Raw genomic sequence first — 21,826 nt, forward strand, 5'->3', positions numbered from 1 at the left:
CCTCAGCAAAATGGAGTGGTAGAAAGGAAGAATCGTACATTGATTGAAGCTGCAAGAACGATGTTAAGTGAATCAGGTCTTCCAATGTACTTTTGGGCTGAAGCTGTCAATACTGCATGTTATACTCAGAATCGAACTCTAATCAATAAAGACTTCATGAAAACTCCTTATGAGATTTTGAATGAACAGAAACCTTCTATCAAATACTTTCATGTATTGGTGCCAGATGCTTCGTGCTCAAGGATGGAGATGATCGTCGTGGTAAGTTCGAGGCAAAGGCATATGAGGGTATTTTTGTTGGATATGGAAGAAGATAATATAGAGTGTATATCATTGATCAACACAAAGTAACTGAAAGTGTCAATATTACATTTGATGACACTAAACTCCCTAGTATCCAAACTGAAGATCCTTCTGAGAAACTGAAGTTTGATGATACGTCAGATTCAGAATCAGAACATGGTCAAGAACCTGAGGTTGTTGCTGGTGAAGAGCCTGTTAATCATGATGATACTCAAGGTAATAGTGATGGAAACTTGGCAACAATGAATACACCACTGCTACTGACGGAGAATCTTCAAGTCAACATGGCAACAACTCAGGGGGAGATGCTGAAGGATCATCTAGTAGGACACAACATCACAATGAATTTCAAGGCGAATCATCAAGATCAAATCTTCCAAGACAGACTGTCTGGAATAAAGCTCACCCTTTTGAGTTGATTATTGGTGATCCAGATGTTGGAGTCAGAACTAGACGTGCTACTCAAAATGAGTGTTTGTTCTCAGGATTTCTTTCTGAGATGGAACCTAAGAAGATTGAAGAAGCACTAACTGATCCAGATTGGGTGACTGCTATGCAAGATGAGCTCAATCAGTTTGAAAGTCAACAAGTCTGGAAACTAGTACCTAGACCTACACACAAGAAAGCTGTTGGTACTAGGTGGGTATTCAGGAATAAACTAGATGAAGATGGTGTGGTTACGAGAAACAAGGCAAGACTGGTAGCAAAAGGGTATTCTCAAGCTGAAGGCATTGATTATGATGAAACCTATGCTCCAGTGGCTAGACTTGAGGCCATCAGGATATTTCTGGCATTCGCAGCATTCTCAAACTTTGAAGTTTATCAAATGGATGTCAAGAGCGCCTTTCTGAATGGAAAGCTGGATGAAGAGGTATATGTAGAGCAACCTCCTGGTTTTGAAGATCCAGATCATTTGGATTTTGTCTTCTTTCTTTTCAAGGCTATTTATGGGCTAAAACAGTCTCCAAGAAAATGGTATGACACACTCTCTGAATTTCTTATTGAAAATAGCTTTATTAGAGGTGTCATAGACAAAACTCTCTTTTCTAAAAAACATAAGAATGATACTATATTAGTCCAAGTCTATGTGGATGATATAATATTTGGGTCTACTAATGATAATCTCTGTAAGAGATTTGCTAAGTTAATGCACAGCAAGTTTGAAATGAGCATGATGGGAGAGCTGAAGTTCTTTCTTGGATTACAAGTAAATCAAAGGTTAGATGGAACATTTATTTGTCAATCCAAGTATCTCAAGGAATTCCTCAAAAAGTACAATCTAGAGGATTCTGCATCAGCAGGGACTCCATCAACTACAGCTGTCAAGCTTGGACCATGTGAAAACTCCATTAAGGTAGATGTCACAAGCTACAGAGGTATGATTGGCTCGTTATTCTATCTTACTGCAAGTAGACCAGATATTATGTATGCTACATGTTTATGTGCAAGGTTCCAATCGGATCCTAGAGATATTCATCTCGTTGCGGTTAAACGAATCTTAAGATATCTTAAGGGAACACCAATCTAGGTATTTGGTACCCTAAAGAATCTGGTTTTAACCTTGTCGGATATACAGATTCAGATTATGCAGGAAGTGTTGTTGATAGGAAAAGCACCTCAGGGAGTTGTCAATTCCTAGGTAGCAGACTAGTCTCATGGTACAGCAAGAAATAACAAACAGTTTCCAACTCAACGGCCGAGGCTGAATATATTGCTGCTGGAAGCTGCTGTGCTCAGATCTTGTGGATTAGGAACCAGCTTCGAGACTATGGCTCTGTATTGAACAAAATTCCTATTTTATGTGACAATACAAGTGCAATAGCCATCACCAACAACCCTGTGCAGCACTCGAGGACAAAGCACATTGACATCAGGTATCATTTTATTAGAGAGCACGTCATGAATGGTACTTTTGAACTATTCTTTGTTCCAACAGAAGAACAAATAGCAGATATTTTCACTAAACCACTTGATGAATCCACATTTACCAGATTAGTTGGTAAATTGGGCATGTTGAATAGTTTTAGTGATTAATTTAATTAATATCTGAGATCTGTTCTTGAATAAATTTACAAATGAATTTTTCATAAATGAAAAATTCATTTGCAAATTTGTTTTATCATTCTATCATATTTCTTGCTTATTTCTATGGAATTTTTATTATCTTATCGGTTTTATTTACTCGACTTGTTAACTTCAAATATCTCAGAATATTTTATTTTATCTAAAAATATTTTTCTATGAATTTTATTTGCTAAAATTCAACAGAAATCTATTTTTGAAATAAAAATAATTAATTCTGAAATATTGTCTTTGATTTTGTAAATATTTTCTGATATTTTTACTAAGTTATATAAGTCTTTATTCCAGTACATATTTATATATGTGTGTTTCTGTGTTTAAAGCTGATATGACAATCGGCAAGACAATTGAAATTGTCTTGCTGAAAGTCATTTCAGTTTAAATTTTGTTTATTATGTTATTCAGTATAGTTTTATACTGGCAAGACAATCGGTATGACTATCAATTGTCTTGCCAGTTTTAAACCTTATATATAATTATTTTCCTTTTATTATTATATTGGTATGACAATCGGTATGACTATCAGATTGTCATACCAGTTATAATTTTAGTATTTATTCTTTTATTTGTTTTCTTTCTTTTTACCCGGTATGACAATCGGTATGACAATCCCGGATTGTCATACCAGTTATACTACTTAATCGTTTATGTGTGTTTTTATTTTCATTCAGTTTCTCTCTTTTCAAATTCCAACAGTTATCTTTTCTCTCTTCTCTCTCTTCGATCAAAATCAAACTAAACTGCCATTTGATTCTCCTTTGCTCGAGTTCTTACTCAGCATTCCAATTCATCTCTTTGTGATATATACATACAAGTATATATATACAGAGGTGCTGATGGATTTTTGTTAAAAAACAAAAACAAATCAAAATCAGTTTCTGTTTTTTATTTTATTTATTTATTTTGGTTATTTTTAATTTTAATTTCAATTTCTGTTTTGTGTCTTTTGGCTTTTCAAAACTGCGTTTGTGAGTTAAGAATTTTAACGAGATACATTTCTGTCTAAATTTTTCGATTATAATTAATTTAATTCGAATTATTAAATTAATTTAATTAATTCGAATTTTCTTAATATTATTCTTAAAATTCTGAAAGTGTGTGTCTTTATTATTATTTTAAATGGCTCTCAATTTCCAAATTGTCGCGCATAATCAGGTTGGTTATTTTAATCCAGAAAAATGTGATGTTGAAAAATTTAAGCCATGGATTAGATTTTTAAATGACCATTCGATTGTTAGCTCTGCTATTAAATCAAATGTGATTTTAAACGTCGATCTACTTAGACTGATTTGCACAACCTCTACTGTGGCCGATGATTCAAAATCTTTTTCATTCACCGTCACAAACACACAGTATGTAGTTGATGAAACAGTCGTCAATCGTGCGTTAAATTTTCCACTAGACAATTTCTGTAATTTACCCTCGGAAAATGATATCACAAACTTTTTCCATGCTATTCACTATCAGGGGGTGATCAATTTAACCAAACTTTCTAAATCCAATTTGGTGTCTGAATGGGATATTTTCTTCGATACACTTTCCAAAGTGTTTGCCAACTGCACAAAATCCAATTTTCATAACATCACTTCCACTCTGCAGTATATTGGTCTTGCGGTTGTTTTCAATCAAAGGATCAATTTTGGCAAACTACTTTTTCCCATTCTCTTGAGACGTCTAACTTCTGCTTTACGTGATCATTCTACAAATCGTAGGGTATCATGTTACTATGCTCGTTTTCTCATGCTTATAGCAGATCATCTTCTCACACCTGAACACAAAGCCCTTTTTGCTAACTCTGCAGTAACCGAACCCCCTCCAGCACAACCTTCAAATACATGCAAGTTCCAGTACTTGTATCTGCTTTCATGGCCACTTATATTCCTTTACCTATTTTCAATCTTCCCGGTCATGAACAGCAACCTCAACCTCCAGTGGTTCAAGCCACCCAGGCTCCTCCAACATCAGATGCTCTTCCATTACAGGTAGTAATTCCTCACTCTCACTCCCTTCCTACTTCTGTTGAAAGACCCCCAGTGGTTGATAGGGCTGACCATGAAGTTGTAGAACCACAGCTTCAATCCCAGGTCATAGAGCCAAACACAGAGTCACATTCTATCTCAACCTCTCCCCCACTGTCTAAAATGTTACCCAGAAGATTACTAGGAAGTAGTGCATTGTTAAATATGAGTGAACCCTCAGCTCTGCCTCCTCCTAAGAAAAGAAGAACATATTCTGAGGCATCTGAAAGCCCATCCTTGTCCTCCCAATAGGACATGGACTTTGAAATGGCCAATGAACAGTTACTAGAGGCATTCTCTCAACAGGATGCATCTATTGAAATTCGCCATAGGGCCATGGCATCTTGTACTGAGTCAAGCACAATTCCATTACTCACAATGGAACCATACACTTCCACAGATCATACTCAGGACACAGAGCGAGGAGTGCACGTAGAGTCGGTTACAGTGCCTGCCATAGTTACGGCAGAAGAGCAGTCACATGCTTCAGAGGGAAAATCTGACTCTCCGCCATCCTTAATAGAGTCATTTTCTCCCCTCCCAGATCAAACACCTCTGGCTCCCTCACGGGATTCTCCACTCGCAGATTTATCTGGAGAAAGTGGAGGGCAACTCGGTCAATCTATCCCTGAAGAAATTCAGACATCTATTTCAAAAGATTTGATGGTATTGACTGAGGATCGGGACTCGCGAATTCCCATTGCACCACCACTGACCTCTCTTGAAGAGGCTAGGGTGATTTTAACTGCAGGTACAGAAGAACAGCAACAGGAAGACTCCTCACGAGCAATTATATTGAGAGAAACACAAGCACGTGAGGTGAGTGAACCAAACACGAGTGAAATTCAGGTGAGAGCACACACAGACACAGATACTCAAAACCTGTTAGCTCAAATTGCTGCTCTAAAAGAAGAACTTGCTAAAAGCCAAGCTGAAGCTCAAGCATTCAAAGCACAAGTGGTTGAACGGTCTTCTTCTTCCACCTCTGTCAACAATCAGCTGGCAATCATAAGGAATGACATCTCAGATCTCAAGACCACTGTAATACCAAAGCTCAATTCCATTCAGGACACTCCAAATTTATCAGCTGATGACATATCCAACTTCTGCTCTCTACATACAAGAATGACTTCTCTTGAAGACCTCGTTGAGATGAATCATTCACTGGACTCCTCAAGATTTCTAAAGATAGAGACGGGCATGGAACATCTCAATGAAGGGATGAAGCACCTATATTTCATGATCAAGAATTCTCATTGCCCTAATGAAGAACAAAGAACTTATTTTGAAGGACCGTCTGGTGGAGGATCAGGCTCTGGAGGTGATGGAGGTTCCAAAGGAAGGTCAGAAGAGGATCCCTCAACTAAGGGGGAGAAGAAAGGGAGTAGTGCCAAAGGGAAGGAAAAAGATACCTCTGCTGGAGACAAAGGAAATGCTGATGATGTCTACTACAGTGGAGAACAGGATGACTTTGATATTTTTGACATTCCCACTGAACCAGTTCAGGAAGATAAAGATGGGTTATTTGAAGCTGAAGAGGAAAGTGATTTTGGAGAATGGGAAGAAGAAGCTCAAGTGGATCCTCTGTTTGAGAAAGAATTTCAGAAGGAACAGTCAGAGATGAAAAGAAAAGAAGCTGAACTCAAGAAGGTCTCTCAGATCATTGACATGAGGAAAGACATTCAAAGAACAGAAACTCTTCAAAAGCAACGTCTTCATGACATTAAGGCTCAAGAAAGGAGAAGAGATGTCAGACTGAAGATTGGTGAAAAATGGGATGAAGCTAGGAGAGTACTTGATATGCCTCAGCTGAGCACTAACAATGATAGGCAGTTCCTACATCTTCTTGACAAGCTGGAAATCTCAAATCCTAACAATGACATGTACATGAATGCTATCAAGACTGAAGTCTCAAGGATCACAGCTGCTTTTGATAGATCCCTAAATGAGATGAGCATTTTTGTATATTGTCAGAGTGAAGGATCTTTCAAGGTGTCACTTGATCTATTTGAGAATCGTTCTTTGTCGGAGATTTGGGTTCTTTTAAACAAAGTCAAAAGAAGCTCAGAATTGAATGAAGTTCTTCGAGAAAGGCTTAAAGAGTTTGCCAACAGGGCTAGTCCTCAAGTGGTCAACAATCCTCATCAGGTAAGATTCTTTAAGTCTGATTGTCTTCAAATCTGTCAGCTAGATGTACAATCTCTTAAAGACTACTCAGCTAAGCATCTGGTCTGGATGGAGCATCATTTAAGAACTGCTGGATATTCATCCATGTTGAAGACTCAAGCTGCTGATTTGATTCAAGCTTATTGTGAAAAGAATATTAAAAGGTACAATCAGATCAAGAATAAGCTGAAGTCAGTTGGAGTTCAACCAGTCAGACCAGCAAGCTTCACTTCAGAAAAGGATCGTGTCTTTGACAAGGAATTGCTTCAAGATTTAGAAGAAGGTGAAGTCAGAAGAGAAGACAACTGAAGTCAATTAGCTCAAAACTCAATGTAATATGATTAGAGCTTTATGAATCAAGATAGTCTAATGTAGTTATATGTTCAGGCTAGAGGAACATCTATCTTGTATTCACTTGTAAATTTCATTTGGAATCTGGAAAATGTTAAATATAATCCAGAACTTTTCTGCTATTTACTTTGCATTACTGTTTATATCTTTTTCTTATTTGTTAGTTGAGTTATCCTCTAGGTATTTGTTGTTATTGTCTAACAAGCAAATAGGGGGAGATTGAAAGGCATATATCATAGCCTATTCGTTTATTCGAGTATTTAACTCAACTCAAATAAGAATGTAATAAGTAAATAGTGGATCTATCATCAGAGAGATCTCACAAAGTAACATCTGTCAAAGGATAAAGAACCATTGTTCATCTACAGACTTGAAGATTCACTGGAAGAAGTTCAAGAATTTGATCATGCCTTAGTGATATAAATCAAGATCGTGGATTTAATCAAGTGACAGAGATCTCGTCAGGGTATCATTTATTACAAGGATTTAATCAGAGTATCAAAGTCAAGACATGAAGAAACGTCACGGAAGTTAGTCACTCATGAACCAGACAGTACATCGAGTGTCAGCATTGAAGTGGCGGAATTGATTCATTAGTCTCAGTGATTTTCAGAAGATTGTCAGAAGAGTGGATGCTGCTCAGGGTTAGTATTAATTATCTATTAATTAATTAAGTCATATAATTTAATTAAGAAAATAAATTATATCTGCAAAGATTAATTTATTGATTAATTGAATTAAATTGATTAATTAATTTAGAATTAATATTGAGGATTTACAAGATTTTAATTGGTTTAAAATCTGCTTAAATTCAAAACAAGACAATTCATTTGAACTAGTATGACAATCGGTATGACAATTGATAGTCATACCGAAAGTCATGCCAATACATTTAATTGTCTTATTAGAATTTCTGTTTAGATTAAAATCTGTTATTAATTCAGCAAGACAATTTATTTGAACTAATATGACAATCGGTATGACAATCAATAGTCATACCGAAAGTCTTGCTAGTTCATTGTAAATTGTCTTGCTAGTTGTAAATATTGTCATACCGAAAGTCTTGCTGGCCAAAGAGATTGTCATGCCAGTACATTTTTCAGTTCGGTGTTTGATAAAAGCAGCAGAAGACTTTTATTGATACACTTACAGAATCCAATCAAACAGAACATAGAACACACAAGAGAAAAAGGAGCAGAAAACAAAAGCATAACATTTTATTTTTCATCTGCTTTTCTTCAAGATTAAATTTCTAGATTGTAAAGTTAAATCCAATCAACTAGAAATATTTATCTTGTTCTTGTGTATCAATCTAGCGGATTAAAATCCCTAGAACTTAATCTCAAATCGCATTTAGCATTTGATCTTTTAATTACAAAAATAGAAAAAGTTCATGTCGAATTTATTCTAGATTTGTAATAATTGATTTGAGATTAATCTCTTGTAACCGATACCGTAGTTGTAAGACCTTTCAAGTTTAATAAAAGTTTTATTTAACTTGAATTTTGTTTCACAATTTTATTCCGCATTTTATTCGATTAAACGGTATTGTTTGCATTCAACCCCCCCCCCTTCTACAAACAAATTGGGACCTAACAAGTTTCCAGGAGTTAAAGCGAAGATTAGTGACGGCTCCAGTGTTAGCATTGCCAGATGAGACGGGAAACTTTGTAATTTATAGTGATGCTTCTCTGAAAGGATTGGGATGTGTGTTAATGCAGCATGACAAAGTGATTGCGTATGCCTCCAGACAATTAAAGCCTCACGAACAAAAATATCCAGTTCATGACCTTGAATTGGCGGCTATATTATTTGCTTTAAAGTTATGGCGTCACTACTTGTATGGCGAGAAATGCGATATTTACACCGATCATAAGAGCCTGAAGTACATATTCACGCAGAAAGATCTGAACATGAGACAGAGAAGGTGGTTGGAGTTGATTAAGGACTATGATTGTTCAATTAATTATCACCCAGGTAAAGCCAATGTAGTGGCTGATGCCTTGAGTAGAAAGGAAAGGCTGAATTTGATTAAGATTGCGGAAGAGTTGGCACAAGACTTAGAAAGAATGGAAATTGAAGTTCGAGTACCTAATGAAAGTCAGGAGCAGCTATATGAAGTTACTTTCCAGCCAGCATTGATGGAAAAGATCAAAAGGTGTCAAGAAGGAGTTATGGAACAAGAGTTGGATACTTTGACAGGAGAAGAGCTGTGTAATCAAAAAGATAGTCAAGGTTTATATAGATTTTCGTCCAGAGTTTGGATTCCTAATGTAACAGAGTTGAAGAACGAGGTATTGCAGGAAGCACATAACTCTAGGTTTTCTATCCACCCTGGTAGTACCAAGATGTACCAGGATTTGAAGAGAAATTTTTGGTGGCCAGGAATGAAGAAAGATTTGCCAATTGGGTAAGTAAATGTCACGTGTGTCAGACGGTGAAAGCAGAGCATCAACGACCAAGTGGATTGTTACAACCTTTGGAGATTCCCCAATGGAAATGGGAAGACATTGCTATGGATTTTGTAGTGGGATTGCCAAAGACGAGAGCGAATCATGATGCTATTTGGGTAATCATTGATAGATTGACTAAGTCGGCACATTTTCTTCCGATTAATGAAAGGTATTCATTGGAAAAGTTAGTTAAGTTATACTTGGATGAGATAGTTACCAAACATGGAGTTCCTGTTTCTATAGTGTCGGATCGAGACCCAAGATTTAATTCCAGGTTCTGGACTAAATTCCAAGAGTGCCTAGGTACGAAATTGAATATGAGAACCGCTTATCATCCTCAGACGGATGGCCAAAGTGAGAGAACGATTCAGACCATAGATGATATGTTGAGAGTCTGTGTTTTAGATTTTAAGGGTAATTGGGATGAGCACCTACCTTTGATTGAGTTCTCGTATAATAACAGCTACCATGCCAGTATAGGGATGCCACCTTATGAAGCTTTGTATGGACGAAAGTGTAGGTCACCATTGTACTGGGATGAGGTAGGAGAAAAGAAAGTGTTAGGCCCTGAATTGGTTCAGCAGACTAGAGATGCTATAGTGTTGATTCGGAAAAGATTGGAAGCAGCTCCAGATAGACAAAGAAAATACGCAGATTTGCATAAGAAAGACATGGACTTTGAGATAGGAGCTTTGGTGTTACTAAAAGTATCGCCTTGGAAAGGGTTAGTACGATTTGGTCAGAAGGGTAAACTTAGCCCTAGATTTATAGGACCCTTTGAGGTTTTGAAGATAGTGGGAAATGTCGCTTATGAAATAGCGTTACCACCGCAGTGGCAGCACATTCATAATGTGTTCCATGTATCTATGTTGAAGACTTATGTCCCTAATTCGAATCAAATTATAGAATATGAACCGATTGAGCTTCAACCAGATTTGTCCTATGTAGAACAACCGGTTCAGATCCTAGACCATAAGGAACGAGTCCTTAGGAATAAATCAATTCCAATAGTAAAAGTTTTGTGGAGAAATCCTCGAGTAGAAGAGTCTACTTGGGAATTAGAGTCAGACATGCTTGATAAATATCCTCATTCGTTTAAATGAGTCAGATTCCGGGGACAGAATCTTTTTAAGGGGGAAGGAATATAACGACTCGTGTATTTTTATTTTTATTTTATACTTGGAAGTGTAATCAAAGTTTAAGTAAATAAATAAAAGGTGTGTATTAATTTTGGCAGCGATTACTGATTGTTATTTAATTATTTATGACTTCTTAATATGTAGAGTTGGAATTATGTGATTTATTTGCGAGTTATATGATTTTATTTTGCTTGTAAATGTGATTTTATGATAATTTTAATTCCATAAATATTTGGGTTGTCTTTAAAATTGGTTTTCCAATTTTATAATTTCAATAATTATTTTTAGGACTTTATAAAATTGAGAAATCAATATTTTGTTAATTATTTATGTTTAAATGATTTTCTGAGTGTGTTAAATGCTAAAATCCATATTTAATTATGGGAATCTTTAAAAATTATGAAACTTATATTTTATTAAGTTCGTATTTTTCTGAGAATTTTAGAATTATTTTGGGAATTATCGGAGTTAGTTTCACCCGTGCGTTGATTCGTGTAATTGATAAAAGTGGGTACAAATTGCATTTCAGAATTATTCTAAAATTTCAAAACCTACGTTTTAATTAAGTCCGGGATACGTATAAAACTTTGAAGCGGTTTCCATAAATTTATGAAGTTGTTTTCTCGCGAACCCATTGCGTAAATAATAACTGCGGGGTGTTATAGACCCTGTTCGGCTCGGTGTGGTGGTTCTAAGGGAGTGACATGTATCCTAATTAGAAGATACGTGTCAGCAGCTGGTTTTGGGGGATTAAAAACATCACCTCTCATTTGTCTCTCTCTCAGGCCTCGGCTGTAACTCTCTTCGTTTCTCTTCGATTCTCTCTCGATTATTTCTGTTCTTCCTTCCTTCTTCCTCCTGATTCTTTGTTCGCCGGTTTCTTTCGGTTTTCCGGTGAGTTTCAGTTGTTTTAACTCCCAACTGTAGCTTCGATTTCTTCTGTAGGATGTATATATATATGCACCTATGTGTATGTATATGTTTGTGCAGTGTTGCCTTAATTATTACAATGAATTCCGGTTGCCGCAGCGTAAATTCCGGCTAGGTGGCCGGAAGTGTGTGTGCGCGTCTGTGTTGTGTGTGTGTGCGTCTGTGTTGTGTGTGGTGTATGGCGGCTTGGCCGTGTGTGGTAGCCGGGGTTTGTCCGTGTTCTGTGCTTCCATGTTTTGCTTGTTTTGGGCTCTGTTGGGCCTGTTCATTCGAGCCTTGGGTTCTTTGTTGGGCCTGGCAGTTGGATTTGACTGTTGGGCCGAATTTTGTTGCAGTGGGCTGATTATTAAATTTTTAATTTCTATTTTCCTTTTTATGCAGGAATTATTTGATTAAGCATTCATGATATTAAAAATTTCGTGCGGGAATTATGATTAATCGGTGAAATGCGCGATGGAAACCCGAAGTAACGGGTACCCGCGAATTTTACCGCCGTCGGCGATGAGCCTCGGCGAGTCGACGGTGGACGGTGATGTCGATGTTCTGAGTCCTAAATTCTATAAATAAATAAAATAAAATAATTATGTAAAATATGTTTGGATTTGAATAATTAATTTTTATTGGTGTTGGGTTGTACATAATAATATTGTGGATGGTTGAGAATTGTTGACGTCGACTATAATCGACGGGTAGTCTTATAAATAAAGAAGTTGCTGCCAAAATTTTCTAAAAATATATTTGTAATTATACATAATTATGTTTTACGTGATATCCCTATTTATGTTCGAGAAATATAATTGCATGATTATGTGTATAATATTAATACGAGTCGGGTTGTCGGATTTGGGTTATTAGGATTTGAGGATATCAAGCATGTCGGTATAACTAATTAGGGTATTCTGTAATTGTAAATCCCAGTCGAGTTGTTCCAGGATCAAAGTCAGCGTGAAAGCTATTAGGGTTTGTAAAGCGTTGCAAGGCAAGTACCCCTGACCATTCTTTTATGGTTCAGTGTATATGAATAGCTAAATGTTTTATTCTCGTGATGGAACAGAAATGTTTTAAGTTACGTATCCCCTGTTGTTATAAAATCATTGTTTTCGAATTATTTTGGGGAAAAGTAACTTCGAAAGGTACCTGTCTCAAATGGAATGATTTGCGAAACGGATTTTATATGTGTACTGGCTAAATAAATGATTTTTAAAAATGAGATAGGTACAAGTGTTTTTGAAAACTGGATAAAACGGTCAGATATGAGATACATTGGGGCCAGAGTAGGCCTATTGAGGTGGCGTAAGAGGCTAATTCGGTTGCGCGCATTATAAAACCGATTAGTCCAGCAGGTCAGAGACCTAGCTAGTCTCTGAGTTCCGGAACAGGTAAATGGGATGGCAGTTAGAGCCGTCTGGTGTTGATAGCCTGATCAGCTATCTTCACATATCCGCTATGTATCTGAATGGGATTTGTGAATTATATGAAAGCATGATTGATTGATACAACGGTTTTATAAAATGTTTAGCATGCTAAAATTGGACTCTGGTATTACGCAACACACTATAATGTTGTTTTCACAAAGCATGCTAATTAGTGATATCCGGTTACTTTGATTATCATTATGAAATATCGATATCATGATTACAGCTCTGTTCCCATTATTGTTACATTACTGTTTTAATCTGTTATTCATATTTGGTACTGCTGAGCGATTATGCTCACCCTTGCAAACTGTTATGTACATTTCGCAGATGCCTAAAAGATCAGTCAGACCGACCCATGTTCCCGCCCCTTCTGGACCCGGCTCCTCTGAGGTAGTTTGTATCAGGCCATGAGGTCTGAGGAGTTGCTGAATAAAGTTAGTGTGTCGTAGATAGTGAATAAAGAGTTTGTAATAATAAGAATCTGAATTATACTTGAACCTGGATCGGATCTTGGTTTGGGGTCAAGTTAATATATTCTAATAATAATTCTGTTGTTTATATTTTTGAGTAATTGTGTTTAGTGACGTCAACTCCTGACCCCGGGCTTGAGGCCGTCACAAGGCTTCAACGGATGCTCTTTTTCTTCCTTCAACGGATAACTTTCATCATCCGTTGATTCCACACCTGTTGACAATCCATCAATTAATTCTAACTCCTTTTTGTTTTTCTTCCAGGTATCCTCACAGAATGATTCAATTCCCTGAACCTTGGCAATCTGAACACTAACATCCCTAGATGTCTTCCAGGCCTTGATTACCTCTTGCTCACTCTCTAACTGTTTAGAAAGAATTTCTACTTTCTTAACAGCTTCTTCTAGTTCACTCTCAACAGTCAAGCATTTAAGTTTAATATTTTCAATCTCAATTACCTGATCCTCTAACACAGCATTCCTATCACTTAAAAACACACTATTCTCTTTGATCCTAGTGTTTTCTTTGGCTAGTGATTTAAGGGAAATTCGCAAATGATATAATTCATTGGACATATCATTTATGGCTTTATTGCATTCATTTTTAGAAAGCTGAGAGAGATCAGTAGTAATTACCTGGTTGCTTGATGAACTAGTTTCATTTTCATCAGAATTAGCCATCAGGGCTAGGTTGACATATTCCATATCATCATCTTCATTGACTCCATCTGCTGCCCAATCATCTTGAGTGAGAAAAGCTCTTTCCTTTTGTTTGAGCAAATCAAAATACTTCTTTTTGTAATCAACTTTCTCAAATTTCTTCTTATCAGAGGTTGGTTTCCTAAACTCACTTGCAAAGTGTCCACTAATGCCACAGTTATAACATTTGAACTTGGATTTGTCCACCATGTTTTTGTTTGGCTTAGTGAATTTTGTATTTTTCATAAACTTCATCTTTGCAAACCTCCTGGACAGAAAAGCCAGATGTTCATCAATATCATCAGAGTCATCCTGACTGGAATTGTCTTCATCCTCAGCTACTTGCTCTTTACCCTTGCTTGATTCTGATTTGCTTGTGCCAATTTTGAGACTTGGCATTGTCTTCTCCTCATTCCTGGCTTCAATTTTCTCACTGTCAGCTACAAGTGCAACTGTTCCTCCTTTTCTCTTTCCCTTTTCCAGCAGCTCATCCTGCTCCATTTCAAGTTCATAAGTCTTCAAAATTCCATATAATCTTTCAAGTGTGAAGTTCTTATAATCTTGAGAATTTCTTAGAGAGACAGTCATAGGCTTCCATTCCTTTGGTAGAGACCTCAGAAATTTTAAGTTGGAATCCTTGACTTGGTACACTCTACCATACAGCTTCAATCTATTTAACAGTTTTTGAAATCTGTTGAAGGTATCATTTAATGATTCTCCTTCTTCAAAGTGAAAATATTCATACTGTTGAATAAGAAGCTGCATCTTGTTCTCTCTAACATGCTCAGTACCTTCACAGATGATTTGTACAGTATCCCAAACTTCCTTTGCAGTTTGACTATTGATGACATTGTCAAACATATCTTGATCTAAGCCATTAAACAAAATGTTCATGGCTTTCTTGTCCTTGCGGATTTCTTCTATGTCTTCAATAGTCCATTCTGCTTTTGGCTTGGGAATGGACTGTCCAACAGCAACTATTGCAGTAGCAGTTGTGGCCACTTTGTGAGGGATGTGAGGACCATTTTCAATACAGTTGATGTAGCTTTCATCTTGAGAAAGAAGATGTAAATGCATCTTCACTTTCCAGTGATGATAGTTATCTTTTTCCAGGACTGGAATCTTTATTCCAATATCCTTCCTAGCAGGAGGATTCTTCTGTGCACTCATGATGTTAGCAGAATAGATCTTTAAACTCTTTGTATGTTAAGAGCTTGCTCTGATACCAATTGTTATTCCCAGTGGACTAACAATGAGATTTACAGAAGGGGGGTTGAATGTAAATCTCAAAACTTTTTCAAGTTTTGAGTAGTTTCTAAGGCTAAGTGTTTTAGTGAGCAAATGTGTGTGAATGGCTTGAAGATGATACAAACAGATATATATTCAAACACAAATGTAAAGAACACAAAGAACTTAAAACCTTTTCTGGTGGATTTGTTGTTTCACCAGAGATGTGTTATTTCAGAAAATCTGTGATTCAAAGAAATAAATCACAGCTGCTTCCTAGTACAAACTAGATGATTTTCTCTCTGGATTTTTCTAAACAGCTCTTGAAAATTCACATCTAATTACTAGCTGCTACTTGGTTTATATATCACCAAGTTTACAAGTGAAGACAAAATAGTAAAATACAATTAAAAGGCTCTTCACATGTTTCTTCTTCATTTCTCTATCCAATGCAATTTAGGTTTAGCTGTTAATCTTTGAATACTCCCTTGTTTGCACCAGAATGGAAATGCTGCATTTTCTTGATTCCTCCTAGAGGCTGCCACATTCCAGTTTGTCTCTGTCAACCCATGTGCCTCTGTCAGCTTATGAATTGTCACTATCAACTGCTATTGAACTAAGCATCCGTTGAAGCTTTCATCCGTTGATGCCTTATCCGTTGAGGCTTTATCCGTTGATGCTTTATCCGTTGAATCATTAGCAGTTGAGGTCTTTATCCGTTGAAGCACTTATCCGTTGATGGATATTATCCGTTGAAGCTTTAGAGACTTCCGTTGAAGCTTTGTTTCTTATCCGTTGAAGGTCTTCAATATCAGTTGATACTTCTTCACTTATACAAAATTACAAGGCATGAAATATTTACAATTAGCCCTCCTATTTGCATATCTACTAGTAGTCAACATGACTGATAATTTCCTACAATATCTAAGAATTACAACTTGAATCCAGAGAATGAAATGTGCTACGATACTAAACTTATTGCTAAGTAAAGCTACTCCTTCAACGGATAACCAAGATGGTCTTATCCGTTGAGGCTACAAACACTAGATTTCTACTTAAGTGTTTTGTTTAACTTATCATCAAACTAATACACATATTCCTAACAAGGGTCGTCATCATTAATGATTGAAAACTCATTGTCATTCTCGATGACAAGGCCATAATACCTCTCAGGTTGGCGAGACATTATCCCTGTCCTATGAATGGGCTGTTCCACAGAAGGTTGTGCAATCTGAACAGGTGTTTCCACTTGATCCGTAGTAGTTTGTGCTTCTTGAACTTCATCAAGTTCAACTTTGCTCCCACTGTTTCCTTCAAGGATAAATTGCTTTTCCAAGAAGGTAGCATGTTTGGAGACAAACACCCGATGATCGGTGTAAAAGTAATACCCCAAAGTCTCTTTAGGATATCCCATAAAATTACATTTTACGGATCGAGATTCCAGCTTATCTGGTTCAACTTTCTTGACATAAGCTGGACATCCCCAAATCTTAACGTGTTTAAGACTCAGTTTCCTTTCTTTCCATATCTCATATGGAGTTTGAGGAACAGATTTGGAAGGCACCTTATTCAGTAAATATGCTGAGGTTTCCAATGCATAACCCCATAGGAACACTGGAAGATTCGCATAGCTCATCATGAACCGAACCATATCTAACAAAGTTTGATTTCTCCTTTCAGATACCCCATTCAACTGTGGAGTATATGGAGGAGTCCACTGGGAGACTATACCATTTTCTTTGAGATAATCTAGAAACTCTCCATTCAAGTATTCACCACCTCGATCTGATCGAAGAGTTATAATACTATGTTTGGTTTGTTTCTCCACTTCATGTTTATATTCTTTGAACTTTTCAAAGGCTTCAGACTTGTGTTTCATCAAATACACATATCTGAATCTAGATTTATCATCTATGAAAGTAATGAAGTATGAAAATCCACCCATGACTTGCGTAGACATTGGTCCACATACATCTGTGTGTACCAATCCTAGCAAATATGCAGCCCTCTCTCCATGTCCACTAAATGGAGATTTGGTCATTTTACCCAATAGACAAGACTCATATGTAGGATATGATTCAAAATCAAAGGGGTCAAGTAACCCTTCCGTATGCAATGTCCGCAGTCTATTTTTACTAATATGACCTAGCCTACAGTGCCATAAATAGGTCAGATTTTCATCATCTCGTTTTCTTTTATTAGTTTGTTCAATCTGAAGTAAATCATGCTCTATGTCACATACATATAGACCATTATTTAAAATACCACGTCCATAAAGAACATTATCTCTAAGAATTGAACATTCATTATTCTTAATAATAAATGAAAAACCATCCAAATCCAACATAGGAATAGAAACAATATTCCTCACAATAGAGGGAACGTAATAACAATTATTCAAAATAATAGTCTTGCCTATAGGCATATGTAAACTAAATGATCTTACAGATATGGCTGTAACCTTTGCTCCATTGCCCATACGTAGAATCACCTCATCTTTTTCAAGAGTCCTACTTCCCTTTAGTCCTTGCAACGAATTGCAAATATGAGAACCACAGGCGGTATCTAATACCCAAGTAGAAATTTGACCTAGTGACATCTTAACTTCGATCATGAACATGCCTGAATCAGAAGCGGTAGTCTCACTACCCTTCTTCTTCTTCAATTCTGCAAGGTAAACCTTGCAGTTCCTCTTCCCGTGCCCCACCTTTTTACAGTGAATGCAAACAGCTTTGCTCTTGGGGTCTTCAGCTTTTGGCGGAACCGGCTTTTTCTCACCTATCTTCTTAGGGGGGAAAATTTGATTCCGCAGTCTTCAACATGTTGTGGAGTTCAGGCAGGCTGACATCCAACTTATTTATGTAAAAGTTCACAACAAACTGCGAGAACGAACTCGGAAGTGATTGCAAGACTAAGTCTTGGCTCAGCTCCCCATTCATGGCAAAACCAAGTTGTCCAAGACGTTCAATCAAATTGATCATCTTAAGTACATGGTCATTCACAAATGATCCCTCAGACATCCTACAACAGAACAGCTCCTTCGATATCTCATATCGAGTTGTCCTCCCTGCCACATCATACAACTCTTGTAGATGCATAAGTATAGTGTGAGCATCCATATGCTCATGTTGCTTCTGTAGCTCAATGTTCATGAAAGCTAGCATGATGCATTGAGTAACATTTGCATCATCTATCGACTTACGATACATAACATATTCATCATTATGTGCATCACTAGCAGGTTCAGTAGGCTTAGGTGAGTCAAGCACATATTCCAGCTTAGTTTCGAAGCCAGTCAGCAAAATTATGACCAGTCAACTTGTGAGCATCTAGTATACTCCGGAGTGATAGTGCCGAAGACATAACAAATATAGTAAATCTGTAAATGATGAACACATAACAACACTTAGCAAATATTCAATTTCATTTCAAGACACTATATGAATCGGGTCTTTATTCATAAGTGGCTCCCACTAGTTTATCTAATTAATACAACCCCTAAGTGAAAATTATGCATTCATAATGCTAGTGGGAATAGGGATCCTACATTCCATCACACAATATCGGCTGTAGCACGAAACGTCATGTGATGTTCAATAGGCAGACAACTCTTGTCAATTACATCTTATGTTATTCCCTAATATAACTTTAGCCTCTTGAATAATTGAGTCACGACTGTTGATAAGTGGCATTTTATACCACTTAGAACATCTTAAAATGGATTAAATTGGTGCCTTGAAATCAAGTAATTTGTGTATTTGATGCGGTTTTTCTAGTGTTTATGCATTTCAGGGTAATAGTTGCATTTCGGAGGAGTAATCATCAAGAATAAGCCTTGGCATGTGTTCACCATTGAGAGAGGAAAGAAAGGGGCAGGTTACGGCGAAGAAACGGAGCAAACTCAGGATTTTTCCAGTAGGGTCCTGCGCGGCCGCTCAGCATTGCTGAGCGGCCGCGCAGGAAGCTGAGCGCCTGCTCAGCTATGCTGAGCGACCGCGCAGGGTCGGGAAATTAAATAGTTGTTTTTAGACTTCTACTTCTGTTTGGCTTCCACTTCTATGTAATCTGAGTTTTATGGGACTATTATATAAGTAGATTTGGAGACGTTTTCAAGAGAGAGGATCGTGGTATTAAGCAAGGAGCGAAGGAGATAAGGAAGAAGACCGTTTTAGCACACAACAACGAAGAGGAAGCATATTTTCTTGTGATTCTTGTTTCGTTGTAACGTTGAATGCTAGTTTTCTTACTTTGAACCTATTTACTCTTGTGACGTACTCTGATTTAATATAATTAGTTAGTTATTACTGTATTTTCTTGTGTTTGTTTATCATGATTTCATATGAACCCATGATGACGATAAGTGCTATTATGGGCTAATCGTGATCATGGGGTCGCAACGGATTTATTATGGAATTCTTTAGTTAATTGTTTAATACTTTAGTGTGTGATGATTGTATGATATCTAGTATTGGTTGTGCGTATTCGTCTTATGTGCGTCGCGAACATATAAGATAGGGTGTTAATCTCTTGTGAAGCGACGGTGGATCTTGAGATTTAGAACTTGCCATGCTAGCATAGGTTCATGTATGATGTGCATGATTAGTGGGTAACTCTAACAGTTTTATTCGCCCTGTGTAATCAAAAGGAATAACTTGTGCTTAAATCGTTGTGTTGTCAATTTCTGTAGACATATAGGAACTCAACATAATTGATGACTATTCAACTTCTATCTTAATTGTGGATGTTTGGTAGAATGGTATTAGTACAATGAAAGTTGGCTTTTATCAGTTTCGTGTTATTCGATTAATATCATCATTGTCACATGCTAAAGGTAATAACAATAACAATTGAAGGAAGTAGTAATGAAGTTGTGATCTCATGAGTGTTTTAATATTGATAATTGAAGTGTTAATTAAGTGATAAATTAAGTAATTAATTGTAGTTAATATTTAGTCAACAATTCTAAGTGTTAGTGTCTTAACATTGAGAAGTAATCATACATTGGTGCGCGAGTTTAATTAGACAATAATTAGTCTGAGTCTCTGTGGGAACGAACTAGAAAGTATTCTATATTACTTGCGAACGCGTATACTTGCGTGAATATTAGCGCATGTTTTCGCCCTAACAAGTTTTTGACGCCGCTGCCGGGGACTCGACGTATTTGTTTAGTTTATGTACTTACCATCATTGGTCATTAGGACTCAGTGATTAGGACGTAGTTGTTACTTATTGTTTCCGGTTATGTTTCAGGTACTTTAGCGAGAGTTTAGGCAAACTCGTTCTCGTACTCACAAGAGGACTTTAGATACAGCTGAGGAGACAGATGAAGTTCTTGATATTCCGGAGAAGATAGATTTTGAAGATTCAGATTCAGGAACTAAGCGGAAAGAACCAGTAATCATGGGTGATCCTATTATTCAGGCTGATCCAGCTCTTATGGACTTTTCTCGGCCAAAAATTGATGACATTCAGTCAAGCATTCTTCATCCGGCTATTCAAGCTAACACCTTTGAAATCAAGCCGGGCACTATTTAGATGGTGCAGAATTCTGTTTCTTTTGGAGGAGCTGCGACTGAAGACCCCAACATGCACATAAGGAATTTTGTCGAGATCTGCAGCACTTTCAAGTACAATGGCGTGACTGATGAGGCTATCAAGCTGAGGCTTTTCCCATTCTCACTGAGGGACAAAGCTAAGGACTGATTACATTCTGAACGAGCTGGGTCCATCACTACTTGGCAAGATCTTGCGCAAAAGTTTCTGGTGAAGTTTTATCCGATGGCAAAGACTGCTGCTATGAGGAGTGCTCTTACTCAGTTTGCGCATCAACCTACAGAATCTATGTGCGAAGCTTGGGAACGCTACAAGGAAATGTTGAGAAAGTGTCCACATCATGGAATGCCCGATTGGATGGTGATCACTGGTTTCTATAATGGTTTGGGGGCCCAATCTCGGCCCATGCTCGATGCAGCAGCTGGAGGTGCCTTATGGGCTAAAAGCTATACTGAGGCTTATAATCTTATCGAGACTATGGCTGCAAATGAGCATCAAAACCCAACTCAGAGGATGATGCCTGGGAAGGTAGCAGGTATTCTGGAAGTCGATGCAGCCACCGCTATTGCAGCGCAGCTCCAAGCGCTGTCAATGAAGGTTGATTCTCTGGCTACATATGGAGTTAATCAAATAGCCATGGTTTGTGAGCTTTGTGCAGGTTCTCATGCTATGGATCAGTGTTCTCTTGTCAACGAATCTGTTCAGTATGTGAATAATTATCAGCGACAACAGCAGCCTGTGCCAGCTACTTATCATCCTAATAACAGAAATCATCCAAATTTCAGCTGGGGTAATAATCAGAATACTATTCAGCCACCATATCAGCAAGGTGTGAGTAAACAGTTTAATCCACCTGGATTCCAGCAAACACAGCAGTATGCTCAAAGGCAATCATATCCTCAACAGGGAAGTGCATCTGCACCTACTAGTGCTGATTTTGAGGAACTTAAGCTGTTATGCAAAAGTCAGGCGGTTTCTATCAAGACCTTGGAAAACCAAATAGGTCAAATAGCCAATG

The 21,826-nt window shown here is 37.3% G+C and overlaps 1 non-coding gene across 1 annotated transcript; it reads right to left on the reverse strand.

The window, feature by feature from the left end:
- Positions 1-21,048: 21,048 nt before the first annotated feature.
- On the reverse strand, positions 21,049-21,155 carry LOC141700664 (small nucleolar RNA R71). Its single transcript, XR_012566449.1, has one exon. It is a non-coding gene; the product is annotated as a small nucleolar RNA R71 (small nucleolar RNA).
- Between the last annotated feature and the right edge of the window lie 671 nt (positions 21,156-21,826).

Source organism: Apium graveolens, unplaced genomic scaffold (assembly GCF_009905375.1).
Source record: "Apium graveolens cultivar Ventura unplaced genomic scaffold, ASM990537v1 ctg2676, whole genome shotgun sequence".
Classification (NCBI taxonomy): Eukaryota; Viridiplantae; Streptophyta; class Magnoliopsida; order Apiales; family Apiaceae; genus Apium; species Apium graveolens.